This window comes from Mobula birostris, unplaced genomic scaffold, assembly GCF_030028105.1.
Source record: "Mobula birostris isolate sMobBir1 unplaced genomic scaffold, sMobBir1.hap1 scaffold_614, whole genome shotgun sequence".
Classification (NCBI taxonomy): domain Eukaryota; kingdom Metazoa; phylum Chordata; class Chondrichthyes; order Myliobatiformes; family Myliobatidae; genus Mobula; species Mobula birostris.
In genome coordinates this window covers 110611-127438 of record NW_027278334.1, presented here as the reverse complement: position 1 = coordinate 127438, position 16828 = coordinate 110611, and the positions used below count along the sequence as shown (strand labels likewise).

Here is a 16828-nt window from a genome sequence, read left to right as displayed (position 1 = left end):
CATGAGACATGGGACTGAATGAATGAGGCACTTTTGCACCCACCTTGAGACGGTTAATTATCCCACCCTCTCTATTTGAAGCCGTTGCTGATCAAGAACCCATCAACGTTCGCCTGAAACGTACCCACCGACATTGTATCGCTAGGCGTCCGTGGCAAACAATTTCACATATCCACCAGCCTCCCTTAACGAACTACTCCTCAACTTTGTTCCAAAGAGACGTCTGACTGAGGCTGTGGCCTCAGCTGCTGCACATGACTGCCGTAGGAAACATCCTCAGCACATCCCTCCTATCTCGGCCTTTCAATATTTGATAGATTTCAATCAGATCGAATCTCGTACAGACGCAGAGCCGCGAAACTGCCAATGCCTGTCTTGTGCCGCCAAGGCGATGTGAAATCCAATTTAGGACCTGGCGCTGAATGCCTCATAAAGCGAAGGAACCTCCTTGAATAGGTGGGACTTTTGCAAAGGCCTGGCTTGACTGCCGGTCGGCAGCGTCCAGCGCCTCTCGCTCATGACCATTCCTGTTCGCCTCCTCGATTAAATTTGTCAGATCGATTTCTCACCGCAGCATCTCGTGCCGGCGGTCTGACAAGTTTCTGAGATCCCTTCCGAAGTAAGGGGAGAAAAGGAGCTGTGATCCCATCGGCCGGCGGGCTTGCCTAAGCTGAGGTGGTCTTAAATAGCTAGGCTGGAGCGGGTGCGATCTCTTCACTGGTAGGCAGAAGGTAGAGTAAACGCGAAGAAAGGGGAAGCAGAGATGCGGCAGCCGTCAGGACCAGCGCAGTGGCGGCCTGGGCAGCGAGAGGTCTGTGTCTGTTGGGGGTGGGGGGGGGGGTGCGGTAGGAGCACTGATTGTGTGGTGGCTAGTGATGTGAGCAGCAAGCAGCGGAGTGGCCAGTGGATGGTGAGGAGGACGGGTGAGAGAGGAGAGGTGAAAATGGGAGGGGAGAGTGTAGGATGTGAGTGAAGGGGCGAAGGCAGAGGAGTGTAAGAAAGGAGGAGCAGCGTGGGAGCAAGCTGAGAGTGGCTGCATGCCGCTTAAGTGCGGAGAGGAGCGGTGCACTGGTGCCTACGGCCATACTAGCCTGAAAACGCCCGATCTCGTCTGATCTCGGAAGCTAAGCAGGCTCAGGCCTGGTTAGTACTTGGATGGGAGACCGCCTGGGAATACCAGGTGCCGTAGGCTTTTGATCCTTTGCCCAATTGCCCCACCAGGAGGTACTGTCTTTTTCTTTTTTCTCTCTCTCCATCTCACTCATACACGCTGCGCTCTCCGTTTGCCACTCAGCCTGCAAACGCAAGCACTCTGCTGTCAAGGCAAAAGAATCTGCTTTTGCTGGGCTGCCGGCTGCGCTGAGCAGCATGCTTCATCAACTGGCCCTGACAGCCGCGCTTCGGCAGTGTGCTTCTGCCGGCTCTCACTCTCAGACAGGCAGGCAGGCAAGCAGATGCAAGGGCACAAGCTTGCTTGCGCTGTGTCCTGCGCTTGCGTACCGCGCCCATTCTCAGCTTCGGCTCTGCCTTTGCCACCTGAGCCGCCATCACCAAAGGCGGCAGCTGCTTCCCGCGACCAAGGTGGTGGATTCGATCGCCATATTGGGTCTGAGCATGACTCTGCAGAAGTTGCGTCCTTTGGTCTCGCTACTTTTGGCGCAGTTGCACCTCTCTGGCAGGCTAATGTAGGACAGGGGTGGCGGTGCTGGCCGGCAGCCAGTTGTGCTGACAGATTGCTCCAGCAGAGGAGCAGGCCCTTCGGCCCATCTCTTCCGTGCGCAGCTGTTATTCTCTGCGCTCTGCAGGAGCATGAGACATCGGAGTGAATGAATGACGCTCATTTACACCCACCATTCGACGAATCGCTATCCAAATGAGATCGAAGCTCGTACAGATGTAGAGGCAGGAAAGTACCGTTGCCTGTCTTGTGCCGCCAAGGCGATGTGAAATCCAATTTAGGACCTGGCGCTGAATGCCTCATAAAGCGAAGGAACCTCCTTGAATAGGTGGGACCTTTGCAAAGGCCTGGCTCGACTGCCGGTCGACAGCGTCCAGCGCCTCTCGCTCATGACCATTGCTGTTCGCGTCCTCGATAAAATTTGTCAGATCGGTTTCTCAGCGCAGCATCTAGTGCCGGCGGTCTGACAAGTTTCTGAGATCCCTTCCGAAGTAAGGGGAGAAAAGGAGCTGTGATCCCATCGGCCGGCGGGCTTGCCGAAGCTGAGGTGGTCTTAAATAGCTAGGCTGGAGCGGGTGCGATCTCTTCACTGGTAGGCAGAAGGTAGAGTAAAAGCGAAGAAAGAGGAAACAGAGCTGCGGCGGCCGTCAGGGCCAGCGCAGTGGGGGCCTGGGCAGCGAGTGGTCTCTGTCTGTGGGGTGGGGGGTGCGGAAGGAGCACTGATTGTGGGGTGGCTAGTGATGTGAGCAGCAAGCAGCGGAGTGGCCAGTGAATGGTGAGGAGGACGGGTGAGAGAGGAGAGGTGAAAATGGGAGGGGAGAGTGTAGGGTGTGAGTGAAGGGGCGAAGGCAGAGGAGTGTAAGAAAGGAGGAGCAGCGTGGGAGCAAGCTGAGAGTGGCTGCATGCCGCTTAAGTGCGGAGAGGAGCGGTGCACTGGTGCCTACGGCCATACTAGCCTGAAAACGCCCGATCTCGTCTGATCTCGGAAGCTAAGCAGGCTCAGGCCTGGTTAGTACTTGGATGGGAGACCGCCTGGGAATACCAGGTGCCGTAGGCTTTTGCTCCTCTGCCCAACTGCCCCAGCAGGAGGTGCTGTCTTTTTCATTTTTTCTCTCTCCCTCTCACTCATACACTCTGCGCTCTCCGTTTGCCACTCAGCCTGCAAACGCAAGCACTCTGCTGTCAAGGCACAAGAATCTGCTTTTGCTCGGCTGCCGGCTGCGCTTAGCAGCATGCTTCATCACCTGGCCCTGACAGCCGCGCTTCGGCAGCGAGCTGCTGCCGGCGCTCACTCTCAGCCAGTCAGGCAGCCAGACGCAAGGGCACCCAAGCTTGCTTGCGCTGTGTCCAACGCTTGCGTACAGCGCCCATTCTCAGCTTCGGCTCTGCCTTTGCCACCTGAGCAGGCATCACCAAAGGCGGCAGCTGCTTCCCGCGGCTAAGCCGGCTGGCCCTGTGCGGCACAAGCTGCTCTCAAGAGCTTGTCATGGCTGAGTCGGACCAGCCGGTTCATGTGCAGGCCGCCGGACTGGCAATAGGTAGCCGCGCCCCACCCAGGCGAGGACGGTTAGCTCAGTTGGTCAGAGCGTGGTGCTAATAACGCCAAGGTCGTGGGTTCGATCCCCATACTGTCCACGCATTCCCTTCAGCCGGCCTGGGGTCTGTGCATAACTCTGTAGAAGCTGCTTCCGTCGTCCACTATCCTTTGGTCCAGCCACTTTTGGCGCAGTTGCACTTCTCTGGCAGGGGTGGCTGTGCTCGCCGGCAGGCAGTTGCGCTGACAGTGTGAGCAGGCCCCTCGGCCCATCTAGTCCGTGCGCAGCTGTTATTCTCTCCGCCCTGCAGGAGCATGAGACATGGGACTGAATGAATGAGGCACTTTTGCACCCACCTTGAGACGGTTAATTATCCCACCCTCTCTATTTGAAGCCGTTGCTGATCAAGAACCCATCAACGTTCGCCTGAAACGTACCCACCGACATTGTATCGCTAGGCGTCCGTGGCAAACAATTTCACATATCCACCAGCCTCCCTTAACGAACTACTCCTCAACTTTGTTCCAAAGAGACGTCTGACTGAGGCTGTGGCCTCAGCTGCTGCACATGACTGCCGTAGGAAACATCCTCAGCACATCCCTCCTATCTCGGCCTTTCAATATTTGATAGATTTCAATCAGATCGAATCTCGTACAGACGCAGAGCCGCGAAACTGCCAATGCCTGTCTTGTGCCGCCAAGGCGATGTGAAATCCAATTTAGGACCTGGCGCTGAATGCCTCATAAAGCGAAGGAACCTCCTTGAATAGGTGGGACTTTTGCAAAGGCCTGGCTTGACTGCCGGTCGGCAGCGTCCAGCGCCTCTCGCTCATGACCATTCCTGTTCGCCTCCTCGATTAAATTTGTCAGATCGATTTCTCACCGCAGCATCTCGTGCCGGCGGTCTGACAAGTTTCTGAGATCCCTTCCGAAGTAAGGGGAGAAAAGGAGCTGTGATCCCATCGGCCGGCGGGCTTGCCTAAGCTGAGGTGGTCTTAAATAGCTAGGCTGGAGCGGGTGCGATCTCTTCACTGGTAGGCAGAAGGTAGAGTAAACGCGAAGAAAGGGGAAGCAGAGATGCGGCAGCCGTCAGGACCAGCGCAGTGGCGGCCTGGGCAGCGAGAGGTCTGTGTCTGTTGGGGGTGGGGGGGGGGGGGTGCGGTAGGAGCACTGATTGTGTGGTGGCTAGTGATGTGAGCAGCAAGCAGCGGAGTGGCCAGTGGATGGTGAGGAGGACGGGTGAGAGAGGAGAGGTGAAAATGGGAGGGGAGAGTGTAGGATGTGAGTGAAGGGGCGAAGGCAGAGGAGTGTAAGAAAGGAGGAGCAGCGTGGGAGCAAGCTGAGAGTGGCTGCATGCCGCTTAAGTGCGGAGAGGAGCGGTGCACTGGTGCCTACGGCCATACTAGCCTGAAAACGCCCGATCTCGTCTGATCTCGGAAGCTAAGCAGGCTCAGGCCTGGTTAGTACTTGGATGGGAGACCGCCTGGGAATACCAGGTGCCGTAGGCTTTTGATCCTTTGCCCAATTGCCCCACCAGGAGGTACTGTCTTTTTCTTTTTTCTCTCTCTCCATCTCACTCATACACGCTGCGCTCTCCGTTTGCCACTCAGCCTGCAAACGCAAGCACTCTGCTGTCAAGGCAAAAGAATCTGCTTTTGCTGGGCTGCCGGCTGCGCTGAGCAGCATGCTTCATCAACTGGCCCTGACAGCCGCGCTTCGGCAGTGTGCTTCTGCCGGCTCTCACTCTCAGACAGGCAGGCAGGCAAGCAGATGCAAGGGCACAAGCTTGCTTGCGCTGTGTCCTGCGCTTGCGTACCGCGCCCATTCTCAGCTTCGGCTCTGCCTTTGCCACCTGAGCCGCCATCACCAAAGGCGGCAGCTGCTTCCCGCGACCAAGGTGGTGGATTCGATCGCCATATTGGGTCTGAGCATGACTCTGCAGAAGTTGCGTCCTTTGGTCTCGCTACTTTTGGCGCAGTTGCACCTCTCTGGCAGGCTAATGTAGGACAGGGGTGGCGGTGCTGGCCGGCAGCCAGTTGTGCTGACAGATTGCTCCAGCAGAGGAGCAGGCCCTTCGGCCCATCTCTTCCGTGCGCAGCTGTTATTCTCTGCGCTCTGCAGGAGCATGAGACATCGGAGTGAATGAATGACGCTCATTTACACCCACCATTCGACGAATCGCTATCCAAATGAGATCGAAGCTCGTACAGATGTAGAGGCAGGAAAGTACCGTTGCCTGTCTTGTGCCGCCAAGGCAATGTGCAATCCAATTCAGGACCTAGCGCTGAATGCCTCATCAAGCGATAGAACCTCCTTGATAATGTGGGACCTTTGCAAAGGCCTGCCTCGACTGCCGGTCGACAGCGTCCAGCGCCTCTCGGTCATGACCATTGCTGTTCGCGTCCTCGATAAAATTTGTCAGATCGGTTTCTCACCGCAGCATCTAGTGCCGGCGGTCTGACAAGTTTCTGAGATCCCTTCCGAAGTAATGGGAGAAAAGGAGCTGTGATCCCATCGGCCGGCGGGCTTGCCTAAACTGAGGTGGTCTTAAATAGCTAGGCTGGAGCGGGTGCGATCTCTTCACTGGTAGGCAGAAGGTAGAGTAAAAGCGAAGAAAGAGGAAACAGAGCTGCGGCGGCCGTCAGGGCCAGCGCAGTGGGGGCCAGGGCAGCGAGTGGTCTCTGCCTGTGGGGGGGGGTGCGGTAGGAGCACTGATTGTGGGCTGGCTAGTGATGTGAGCAGCAAGCAGCGGAGTGGCCAGTGAATGGTGAGGAGGACGGGTGAGAGAGGAGAGGTGAAAATGGGAGGGGAGAGTGTAGGGTGTGAGTGAAGGGGCGAAGGCAGAGGAGTGTAAGAAAGGAGGAGCAGCGTGGGAGCAAGCTGAGAGTGGCTGTATGCCGCTTAAGTGCGGAGAGGTGCGGTGCACTGGTGCCTACGGCCATACTAGCCTGAAAACGCCCGATCTCGTCTGATCTCGGAAGCTAAGCAGGCTCAGGCCTGGTTAGTACTTGGATGGGAGACCGCCTGGGAATACCAGGTGCCGTAGGCTTTTGCTCCTCTGCCCAACTGCCCCAGCAGGAGGTGCTGTCTTTTTCATTTTTTCTCTCTCCCTCTCACTCATACACTCTGCGCTCTCCGTTTGCCACTCAGCCTGCAAACGCAAGCACTCTGCTGTCAAGGCACAAGAATCTGCTTTTGCTCGGCTGCCGGCTGCGCTTAGCAGCATGCTTCATCTCCTGGCCCTGACAGCCGCGCTTCGGCAGCGAGCTGCTGCCGGCGCTCACTCTCAGCCAGTCAGGCAGCCAGACGCAAGGGCACCCAAGCTTGCTTGCGCTGTGTCCTGCGCTTGCGTACAGCGCCCATTCTCAGCTTCGGCTCTGCCTTTGCCACCTGAGCAGGCATCACCAAAGGCGGCAGCTGCTTCCCGCGGCTAAACCGGCTGGCCCTGTGCGGCACAAGCTGCTCTCAAGAGCTTGTCATGGCTGAGTCGGACCAGCCGGTTCATCTGCAGGCCGCCGGACTGGCAATAGGTAGCCGCGCCCCACCCAGGCGAGGACGGTTAGCTCAGTTGGTCAGAGCGTGGTGCTAATAACGCCAAGGTCGTGGGTTCGATCCCCATACTGTCCACGCATTCCCTTCAGCCGGCCTGGGGTCTGTGCATAACTCTGTAGAAGCTGCTTCCGTCGTCCACTATCCTTTGGTCCAGCCACTTTTGGCGCAGTTGCACTTCTCTGGCAGGGGTGGCTGTGCTCGCCGGCAGGCAGTTGCGCTGACAGTGTGAGCAGGCCCCTCGGCCCATCTGGTCCGTGCGCAGCTGTTATTCTCTCCGCCCTGCAGGAGCATGAGACATGGGACTGAATGAATGAGGCACTTTTGCACCCACCTTCAGACGGTTAATTATCCCACCCTCTCTATTTGAAGCCGTTGCTGATCAAGAACCCATCAACGTTCGCCTGAAACGTACCCACCGACATTGTATCGCTAGGCGTCCGTGGCAAACAATTTCACATATCCACCAGCCTCCCTTAACGAACTACTCCTCAACTTTGTTCCAAAGAGACGTCTGACTGAGGCTGTGGCCTCAGCTGCTGCACATGACTGCCGTAGGAAACATCCTCAGCACATCCCTCCTATCTCGGCCTTTCAATATTTGATAGATTTCAATCAGATCGAATCTCGTACAGACGCAGAGCCGCGAAACTGCCAATGCCTGTCTTGTGCCGCCAAGGCGATGTGAAATCCAATTTAGGACCTGGCGCTGAATGCCTCATAAAGCGAAGGAACCTCCTTGAATAGGTGGGACTTTTGCAAAGGCCTGGCTTGACTGCCGGTCGGCAGCGTCCAGCGCCTCTCGCTCATGACCATTCCTGTTCGCCTCCTCGATTAAATTTGTCAGATCGATTTCTCACCGCAGCATCTCGTGCCGGCGGTCTGACAAGTTTCTGAGATCCCTTCCGAAGTAAGGGGAGAAAAGGAGCTGTGATCCCATCGGCCGGCGGGCTTGCCGAAGCTGAGGTGGTCTTAAATAGCTAGGCTGGAGCGGGTGCGATCTCTTCACTGGTAGGCAGAAGGTAGAGTAAACGCGAAGAAAGGGGAAGCAGAGATGCGGCAGCCGTCAGGACCAGCGCAGTGGCGGCCTGAGCAGCGAGAGGTCTGTGTCTGTTGGGGGTGGGGGGGGGGTGCGGTAGGAGCACTGATTGTGTGGTGGCTAGTGATGTGAGCAGCAAGCAGCGGAGTGGCCAGTGGATGGTGAGGAGGACGGGTGAGAGAGGAGAGGTGAAAATGGGAGGGGAGAGTGTAGGATGTGAGTGAAGGGGCGAAGGCAGAGGAGTGTAAGAAAGGAGGAGCAGCGTGGGAGCAAGCTGAGAGTGGCTGCATGCCGCTTAAGTGCGGAGAGGAGCGGTGCACTGGTGCCTACGGCCATACTAGCCTGAAAACGCCCGATCTCGTCTGATCTCGGAAGCTAAGCAGGCTCAGGCCTGGTTAGTACTTGGATGGGAGACCGCCTGGGAATACCAGGTGCCGTAGGCTTTTGATCCTTTGCCCAATTGCCCCACCAGGAGGTACTGTCTTTTTCTTTTTTCTCTCTCTCCATCTCACTCATACACGCTGCGCTCTCCGTTTGCCACTCAGCCTGCAAACGCAAGCACTCTGCTGTCAAGGCAAAAGAATCTGCTTTTGCTGGGCTGCCGGCTGCGCTGAGCAGCATGCTTCATCAACTGGCCCTGACAGCCGCGCTTCGGCAGTGTGCTTCTGCCGGCTCTCACTCTCAGACAGGCAGGCAGGCAAGCAGATGCAAGGGCACAAGCTTGCTTGCGCTGTGTCCTGCGCTTGCGTACAGCACCCATTCTCAGCTTCGGCTCTGCCTTTGCCACCTGAGCCGCCATCACCAAAGGCGGCAGCTGCTTCCCGCGACCAAGGTGGTGGATTCGATCGCCATACTGGGTCTGAGCATGACTCTGTAGAAGTTGCGTCCTTTGGTCTCGCTACTTTTGGCGCAGTTGCACCTCTCTGGCAGGCTAATGTAGGACAGGGGTGGCGGTGCTGGCCGGCAGCCAGTTGTGCTGACAGATTGCTCCAGCAGAGGAGCAGGCCCTTCGGCCCATCTCTTCCGTGCGCAGCTGTTATTCTCTGCGCTCTGCAGGAGCATGAGACATCGGAGTGAATGAATGACGCTCATTTACACCCACCATTCGACGAATCGCTATCCAAATGAGATCGAAGCTCGTACAGATGTAGAGGCAGGAAAGTACCGTTGCCTGTCTTGTGCCGCCAAGGCAATGTGCAATCCAATTCAGGACCTAGCGCTGAATGCCTCAGCAAGCGATAGAACCTCCTTGATAATGTGGGACCTTTGCAAAGGCCTGGCTCGACTGCCGGTCGACAGCGTCCAGCGCCTCTCGCTCATGACCATTGCTGTTCGCGTCCTCGATAAAATTTGTCAGATCGGTTTCTCAGCGCAGCATCTAGTGCCGGCGGTCTGACAAGTTTCTGAGATCCCTTCCGAAGTAAGGGGAGAAAAGGAGCTGTGATCCCATCGGCCGGCGGGCTTGCCTAAGCTGAGGTGGTCTTAAATAGCTAGGCTGGAGCGGGTGCGATCTCTTCACTGGTAGGCAGAAGGTAGAGTAAAAGCGAAGAAAGAGGAAACAGAGCTGCGGCGCCCGTCAGGGCCAGCGCAGTGGGGCCCTGGGCAGCGAGTGGTCTCTGTCTGTGGGGGGGGGGGGTGCGGTAGGAGCACTGATTGTGAGGTGCTAGTGATGTGAGCAGCAAGCAGCGGAGTGGCCAGTGGATGGTGAGGAGGACGGGTGAGAGAGGAGAGGTGAAAATGGGAGGGGAGAGTGTAGGATGTGAGTGAAGGGGCGAAGGCAGAGGAGTGTAAGAAAGGAGGAGCAGCGTGGGAGCAAGCTGAGAGTGGCTGCATGCCGCTTAAGTGCGGAGAGGAGCGGTGCACTGGTGCCTACGGCCATACTAGCCTGAAAACGCCCGATCTCGTCTGATCTCGGAAGCTAAGCAGGCTCAGGCCTGGTTAGTACTTGGATGGGAGACCGCCTGGGAATACCAGGTGCCGTAGGCTTTTGCTCCTCTGCCCAACTGCCCCAGCAGGAGGTGCTGTCTTTTTCATTTTTTCTCTCTCCCTCTCACTCATACACTCTGCGCTCTCCGTTTGCCACTCAGCCTGCAAACGCAAGCACTCTGCTGTCAAGGCACAAGAATCTGCTTTTGCTCGGCTGCCGGCTGCGCTTAGCAGCATGCTTCATCACCTGGCCCTGACAGCCGCGCTTCGGCAGCGAGCTGCTGCCGGCGCTCACTCTCAGCCAGTCAGGCAGCCAGACGCAAGGGCACCCAAGCTTGCTTGCGCTGTGTCCAACGCTTGCGTACAGCGCCCATTCTCAGCTTCGGCTCTGCCTTTGCCACCTGAGCAGGCATCACCAAAGGCGGCAGCTGCTTCCCGCGGCTAAGCCGGCTGGCCCTGTGCGGCACAAGCTGCTCTCAAGAGCTTGTCATGGCTGAGTCGGACCAGCCGGTTCATGTGCAGGCCGCCGGACTGGCAATAGGTAGCCGCGCCCCACCCAGGCGAGGACGGTTAGCTCAGTTGGTCAGAGCGTGGTGCTAATAACGCCAAGGTCGTGGGTTCGATCCCCATACTGTCCACGCATTCCCTTTAGCCGGCCCGGGGTCTGTGCATGACTCTGTAGAAGCTGCTTCCGTCGTCCACTATCCTTTGGTCCAGCCACTTTTGGCGCAGTTGCACTTCTCTGGCAGGGGTGGCTGTGCTCGCCGGCAGGCAGTTGCGCTGACAGTGTGAGCAGGCCCCTCGGCCCATCTGGTCCGTGCGCAGCTGTTATTCTCTCCGCCCTGCAGGAGCATGAGACATGGGACTGAATGAATGAGGCACTTTTGCACCCACCTTCAGACGGTTAATTATCCCACCCTCTCTATTTGAAGCCGTTGCTGATCAAGAACCCATCAACGTTCGCCTGAAACGTACCCACCGACATTTTATCGCTAGGCGTCCGTGGCAAACAATTTCACATATCCACCAGCCTCCCTTAACGAACTACTCCTCAACTTTGTTCCAAAGAGACGTCTGACTGAGGCTGTGGCCTCAGCTGCTGCACATGACTGCCGTAGGAAACATCCTCAGCACATCCCTCCTATCTCGGCCTTTCAATATTTGATAGATTTCAATCAGATCGAATCTCGTACAGACGCAGAGCCGCGAAACTGCCAATGCCTGTCTTGTGCCGCCAAGGCGATGTGAAATCCAATTTAGGACCTGGCGCTGAATGCCTCATAAAGCGAAGGAACCTCCTTGAATAGGTGGGACTTTTGCAAAGGCCTGGCTTGACTGCCGGTCGGCAGCGTCCAGCGCCTCTCGCTCATGACCATTCCTGTTCGCCTCCTCGATTAAATTTGTCAGATCGATTTCTCACCGCAGCATCTCGTGCCGGCGGTCTGACAAGTTTCTGAGATCCCTTCCGAAGTAAGGGGAGAAAAGGAGCTGTGATCCCATCGGCCGGCGGGCTTGCCGAAGCTGAGGTGGTCTTAAATAGCTAGGCTGGAGCGGGTGCGATCTCTTCACTGGTAGGCAGAAGGTAGAGTAAACGCGAAGAAAGGGGAAGCAGAGATGCGGCAGCCGTCAGGACCAGCGCAGTGGCGGCCTGAGCAGCGAGAGGTCTGTGTCTGTTGGGGGTGGCGGGGGGGGGTGCGGTAGGAGCACTGATTGTGTGGTGGCTAGTGATGTGAGCAGCAAGCAGCGGAGTGGCCAGTGGATGGTGAGGAGGACGGGTGAGAGAGGAGAGGTGAAAATGGGAGGGGAGAGTGTAGGATGTGAGTGAAGGGGCGAAGGCAGAGGAGTGTAAGAAAGGAGGAGCAGCGTGGGAGCAAGCTGAGAGTGGCTGCATGCCGCTTAAGTGCGGAGAGGAGCGGTGCACTGGTGCCTACGGCCATACTAGCCTGAAAACGCCCGATCTCGTCTGATCTCGGAAGCTAAGCAGGCTCAGGCCTGGTTAGTACTTGGATGGGAGACCGCCTGGGAATACCAGGTGCCGTAGGCTTTTGATCCTTTGCCCAATTGCCCCACCAGGAGGTACTGTCTTTTTCTTTTTTCTCTCTCTCCATCTCACTCATACACGCTGCGCTCTCCGTTTGCCACTCAGCCTGCAAACGCAAGCACTCTGCTGTCAAGGCAAAAGAATCTGCTTTTGCTGGGCTGCCGGCTGCGCTGAGCAGCATGCTTCATCAACTGGCCCTGACAGCCGCGCTTCGGCAGTGTGCTTCTGCCGGCTCTCACTCTCAGACAGGCAGGCAGGCAAGCAGATGCAAGGGCACAAGCTTGCTTGCGCTGTGTCCTGCGCTTGCGTACAGCACCCATTCTCAGCTTCGGCTCTGCCTTTGCCACCTGAGCCGCCATCACCAAAGGCGGCAGCTGCTTCCCGCGACCAAGGTGGTGGATTCGATCGCCATACTGGGTCTGAGCATGACTCTGTAGAAGTTGCGTCCTTTGGTCTCGCTACTTTTGGCGCAGTTGCACCTCTCTGGCAGGCTAATGTAGGACAGGGGTGGCGGTGCTGGCCGGCAGCCAGTTGTGCTGACAGATTGCTCCAGCAGAGGAGCAGGCCCTTCGGCCCATCTCTTCCGTGCGCAGCTGTTATTCTCTGCGCTCTGCAGGAGCATGAGACATCGGAGTGAATGAATGACGCTCATTTACACCCACCATTCGACGAATCGCTATCCAAATGAGATCGAAGCTCGTACAGATGTAGAGGCAGGAAAGTACCGTTGCCTGTCTTGTGCCGCCAAGGCAATGTGCAATCCAATTCAGGACCTAGCGCTGAATGCCTCAGCAAGCGATAGAACCTCCTTGATAATGTGGGACCTTTGCAAAGGCCTGGCTCGACTGCCGGTCGACAGCGTCCAGCGCCTCTCGCTCATGACCATTGCTGTTCGCGTCCTCGATAAAATTTGTCAGATCGGTTTCTCAGCGCAGCATCTAGTGCCGGCGGTCTGACAAGTTTCTGAGATCCCTTCCGAAGTAAGGGGAGAAAAGGAGCTGTGATCCCATCGGCCGGCGGGCTTGCCTAAGCTGAGGTGGTCTTAAATAGCTAGGCTGGAGCGGGTGCGATCTCTTCACTGGTAGGCAGAAGGTAGAGTAAAAGCGAAGAAAGAGGAAACAGAGCTGCGGCGCCCGTCAGGGCCAGCGCAGTGGGGCCCTGGGCAGCGAGTGGTCTCTGCCTGTGGGGGGGGGTGCGGTAGGAGCACTGATTGTGGGCTGGCTAGTGATGTGAGCAGCAAGCAGCGGAGTGGCCAGTGAATGGTGAGGAGGACGGGTGAGAGAGGAGAGGTGAAAATGGGAGGGGAGAGTGTAGGGTGTGAGTGAAGGGGCGAAGGCAGAGGAGTGTAAGAAAGGAGGAGCAGCGTGGGAGCAAGCTGAGAGTGGCTGTATGCCGCTTAAGTGCGGAGAGGTGCGGTGCACTGGTGCCTACGGCCATACTAGCCTGAAAACGCCCGATCTCGTCTGATCTCGGAAGCTAAGCAGGCTCAGGCCTGGTTAGTACTTGGATGGGAGACCGCCTGGGAATACCAGGTGCCGTAGGCTTTTGCTCCTCTGCCCAACTGCCCCAGCAGGAGGTGCTGTCTTTTTCATTTTTTCTCTCTCCCTCTCACTCATACACTCTGCGCTCTCCGTTTGCCACTCAGCCTGCAAACGCAAGCACTCTGCTGTCAAGGCACAAGAATCTGCTTTTGCTCGGCTGCCGGCTGCGCTTAGCAGCATGCTTCATCTCCTGGCCCTGACAGCCGCGCTTCGGCAGCGAGCTGCTGCCGGCGCTCACTCTCAGCCAGTCAGGCAGCCAGACGCAAGGGCACCCAAGCTTGCTTGCGCTGTGTCCTGCGCTTGCGTACAGCGCCCATTCTCAGCTTCGGCTCTGCCTTTGCCACCTGAGCAGGCATCACCAAAGGCGGCAGCTGCTTCCCGCGGCTAAACCGGCTGGCCCTGTGCGGCACAAGCTGCTCTCAAGAGCTTGTCATGGCTGAGTCGGACCAGCCGGTTCATCTGCAGGCCGCCGGACTGGCAATAGGTAGCCGCGCCCCACCCAGGCGAGGACGGTTAGCTCAGTTGGTCAGAGCGTGGTGCTAATAACGCCAAGGTCGTGGGTTCGATCCCCATACTGTCCACGCATTCCCTTCAGCCGGCCTGGGGTCTGTGCATAACTCTGTAGAAGCTGCTTCCGTCGTCCACTATCCTTTGGTCCAGCCACTTTTGGCGCAGTTGCACTTCTCTGGCAGGGGTGGCTGTGCTCGCCGGCAGGCAGTTGCGCTGACAGTGTGAGCAGGCCCCTCGGCCCATCTGGTCCGTGCGCAGCTGTTATTCTCTCCGCCCTGCAGGAGCATGAGACATGGGACTGAATGAATGAGGCACTTTTGCACCCACCTTGAGACGGTTAATTATCCCACCCTCTCTATTTGAAGCCGTTGCTGATCAAGAACCCATCAACGTTCGCCTGAAACGTACCCACCGACATTGTATCGCTAGGCGTCCGTGGCAAACAATTTCACATATCCACCAGCCTCCCTTAACGAACTACTCCTCAACTTTGTTCCAAAGAGACGTCTGACTGAGGCTGTGGCCTCAGCTGCTGCACATGACTGCCGTAGGAAACATCCTCAGCACATCCCTCCTATCTCGGCCTTTCAATATTTGATAGATTTCAATCAGATCGAATCTCGTACAGACGCAGAGCCGCGAAACTGCCAATGCCTGTCTTGTGCCGCCAAGGCGATGTGAAATCCAATTTAGGACCTGGCGCTGAATGCCTCATAAAGCGAAGGAACCTCCTTGAATAGGTGGGACTTTTGCAAAGGCCTGGCTTGACTGCCGGTCGGCAGCGTCCAGCGCCTCTCGCTCATGACCATTCCTGTTCGCCTCCTCGATTAAATTTGTCAGATCGATTTCTCACCGCAGCATCTAGTGCCGGCGGTCTGACAAGTTTCTAAGTTCCCTTCCGAAGTAAGGGGAGAAAAGGAGCTGTGATCCCATCGGCCGGCGGGCTTGCCGAAGCTGAGGTGGTCTTAAATAGCTAGGCTGGAGCGGGTGCGATCTCTTCACTGGTAGGCAGAAGGTAGAGTAAACGCGAAGAAAGGGGAAGCAGAGATGCGGCAGCCGTCAGGACCAGCGCAGTGGCGGCCTGAGCAGCGAGAGGTCTGTGTCTGTTGGGGGTGGGGGGGGGGGGGTGCGGTAGGAGCACTGATTGTGTGGTGGCTAGTGATGTGAGCAGCAAGCAGCGGAGTGGCCAGTGGATGGTGAGGAGGACGGGTGAGAGAGGAGAGGTGAAAATGGGAGGGGAGAGTGTAGGATGTGAGTGAAGGGGCGAAGGCAGAGGAGTGTAAGAAAGGAGGAGCAGCGTGGGAGCAAGCTGAGAGTGGCTGCATGCCGCTTAAGTGCGGAGAGGAGCGGTGCACTGGTGCCTACGGCCATACTAGCCTGAAAACGCCCGATCTCGTCTGATCTCGGAAGCTAAGCAGGCTCAGGCCTGGTTAGTACTTGGATGGGAGACCGCCTGGGAATACCAGGTGCCGTAGGCTTTTGCTCCTCTGCCCAACTGCCCCAGCAGGAGGTGCTGTCTTTTTCATTTTTTCTCTCTCCCTCTCACTCATACACTCTGCGCTCTCCGTTTGCCACTCAGCCTGCAAACGCAAGCACTCTGCTGTCAAGGCACAAGAATCTGCTTTTGCTCGGCTGCCGGCTGCGCTTAGCAGCATGCTTCATCACCTGGCCCTGACAGCCGCGCTTCGGCAGCGAGCTGCTGCCGGCGCTCACTCTCAGCCAGTCAGGCAGCCAGACGCAAGGGCACCCAAGCTTGCTTGCGCTGTGTCCTGCGCTTGCGTACAGCGCCCATTCTCAGCTTCGGCTCTGCCTTTGCCACCTGAGCAGGCATCACCAAAGGCGGCAGCTGCTTCCCGCGGCTAAGCCGGCTGGCCCTGTGCGGCACAAGCTGCTCTCAAGAGCTTGTCATGGCTGAGTCGGACCAGCCGGTTCATGTGCAGGCCGCCGGACTGGCAATAGGTAGCCGCGCCCCACCCAGGCGAGGACGGTTAGCTCAGTTGGTCAGAGCGTGGTGCTAATAACGCCAAGGTCGTGGGTTCGATCCCCATACTGTCCACGCATTCCCTTCAGCCGGCCTGGGGTCTGTGCATAACTCTGTAGAAGCTGCTTCCGTCGTCCACTATCCTTTGGTCCAGCCACTTTTGGCGCAGTTGCACTTCTCTGGCAGGGGTGGCTGTGCTCGCCGGCAGGCAGTTGCGCTGACAGTGTGAGCAGGCCCCTCGGCCCATCTAGTCCGTGCGCAGCTGTTATCCTCTCCGCCCTGCAGGAGCATGAGACATGGGACTGAATGAATGAGGCACTTTTGCACCCACCTTCAGACGGTTAATTATCCCACCCTCTCTATTTGAAGCCGTTGCTGATCAAGAACCCATCAACGTTCGCCTGAAACGTACCCACCGACATTGTATCGCTAGGCGTCCGTGGCAAACAATTTCACATATCCACCAGCCTCCCTTAACGAACTACTCCTCAACTTTGTTCCAAAGAGACGTCTGACTGAGGCTGTGGCCTCAGCTGCTGCACATGACTGCCGTAGGAAACATCCTCAGCACATCCCTCCTATCTCGGCCTTTCAATATTTGATAGATTTCAATCAGATCGAATCTCGTACAGACGCAGAGCCGCGAAACTGCCAATGCCTGTCTTGTGCCGCCAAGGCGATGTGAAATCCAATTTAGGACCTGGCGCTGAATGCCTCATAAAGCGAAGGAACCTCCTTGAATAGGTGGGACTTTTGCAAAGGCCTGGCTTGACTGCCGGTCGGCAGCGTCCAGCGCCTCTCGCTCATGACCATTCCTGTTCGCCTCCTCGATTAAATTTGTCAGATCGATTTCTCACCGCAGCATCTCGTGCCGGCGGTCTGACAAGTTTCTGAGATCCCTTCCGAAGTAAGGGGAGAAAAGGAGCTGTGATCCCATCGGCCGGCGGGCTTGCCTAAGCTGAGGTGGTCTTAAATAGCTAGGCTGGAGCGGGTGCGATCTCTTCACTGGTAGGCAGAAGGTAGAGTAAA

The 16828-nt window shown here is 57.2% G+C and overlaps 9 non-coding genes across 9 annotated transcripts; all 9 read left to right on the top strand.

The window, feature by feature from the left end:
• The first annotated feature begins 1073 nt into the window (after positions 1–1073).
• On the top strand, positions 1074–1192 carry LOC140193407 (5S ribosomal RNA). Its single transcript, XR_011884780.1, has one exon. It is a non-coding gene; the product is annotated as a 5S ribosomal RNA (ribosomal RNA).
• A 1424-nt stretch (positions 1193–2616) lies between these two features.
• Positions 2617–2735, top strand: LOC140193406 (5S ribosomal RNA). Its single transcript, XR_011884779.1, has one exon. It is a non-coding gene; the product is annotated as a 5S ribosomal RNA (ribosomal RNA).
• Positions 2736–4601: 1866 nt separating this feature from the next.
• LOC140193405 (5S ribosomal RNA) lies at positions 4602–4720 on the top strand. Its single transcript, XR_011884778.1, has one exon. It is a non-coding gene; the product is annotated as a 5S ribosomal RNA (ribosomal RNA).
• A 1422-nt stretch (positions 4721–6142) lies between these two features.
• On the top strand, positions 6143–6261 carry LOC140193404 (5S ribosomal RNA). The gene has a single exon (XR_011884777.1). It is a non-coding gene; the product is annotated as a 5S ribosomal RNA (ribosomal RNA).
• Positions 6262–8124: 1863 nt separating this feature from the next.
• Positions 8125–8243, top strand: LOC140193403 (5S ribosomal RNA). The gene has a single exon (XR_011884776.1). It is a non-coding gene; the product is annotated as a 5S ribosomal RNA (ribosomal RNA).
• Positions 8244–9667: 1424 nt separating this feature from the next.
• Positions 9668–9786, top strand: LOC140193401 (5S ribosomal RNA). The gene has a single exon (XR_011884774.1). It is a non-coding gene; the product is annotated as a 5S ribosomal RNA (ribosomal RNA).
• A 1865-nt stretch (positions 9787–11651) lies between these two features.
• LOC140193400 (5S ribosomal RNA) lies at positions 11652–11770 on the top strand. Its single transcript, XR_011884773.1, has one exon. It is a non-coding gene; the product is annotated as a 5S ribosomal RNA (ribosomal RNA).
• A 1422-nt stretch (positions 11771–13192) lies between these two features.
• On the top strand, positions 13193–13311 carry LOC140193399 (5S ribosomal RNA). The gene has a single exon (XR_011884772.1). It is a non-coding gene; the product is annotated as a 5S ribosomal RNA (ribosomal RNA).
• A 1866-nt stretch (positions 13312–15177) lies between these two features.
• LOC140193398 (5S ribosomal RNA) lies at positions 15178–15296 on the top strand. The gene has a single exon (XR_011884771.1). It is a non-coding gene; the product is annotated as a 5S ribosomal RNA (ribosomal RNA).
• Positions 15297–16828: the final 1532 nt, after the last annotated feature.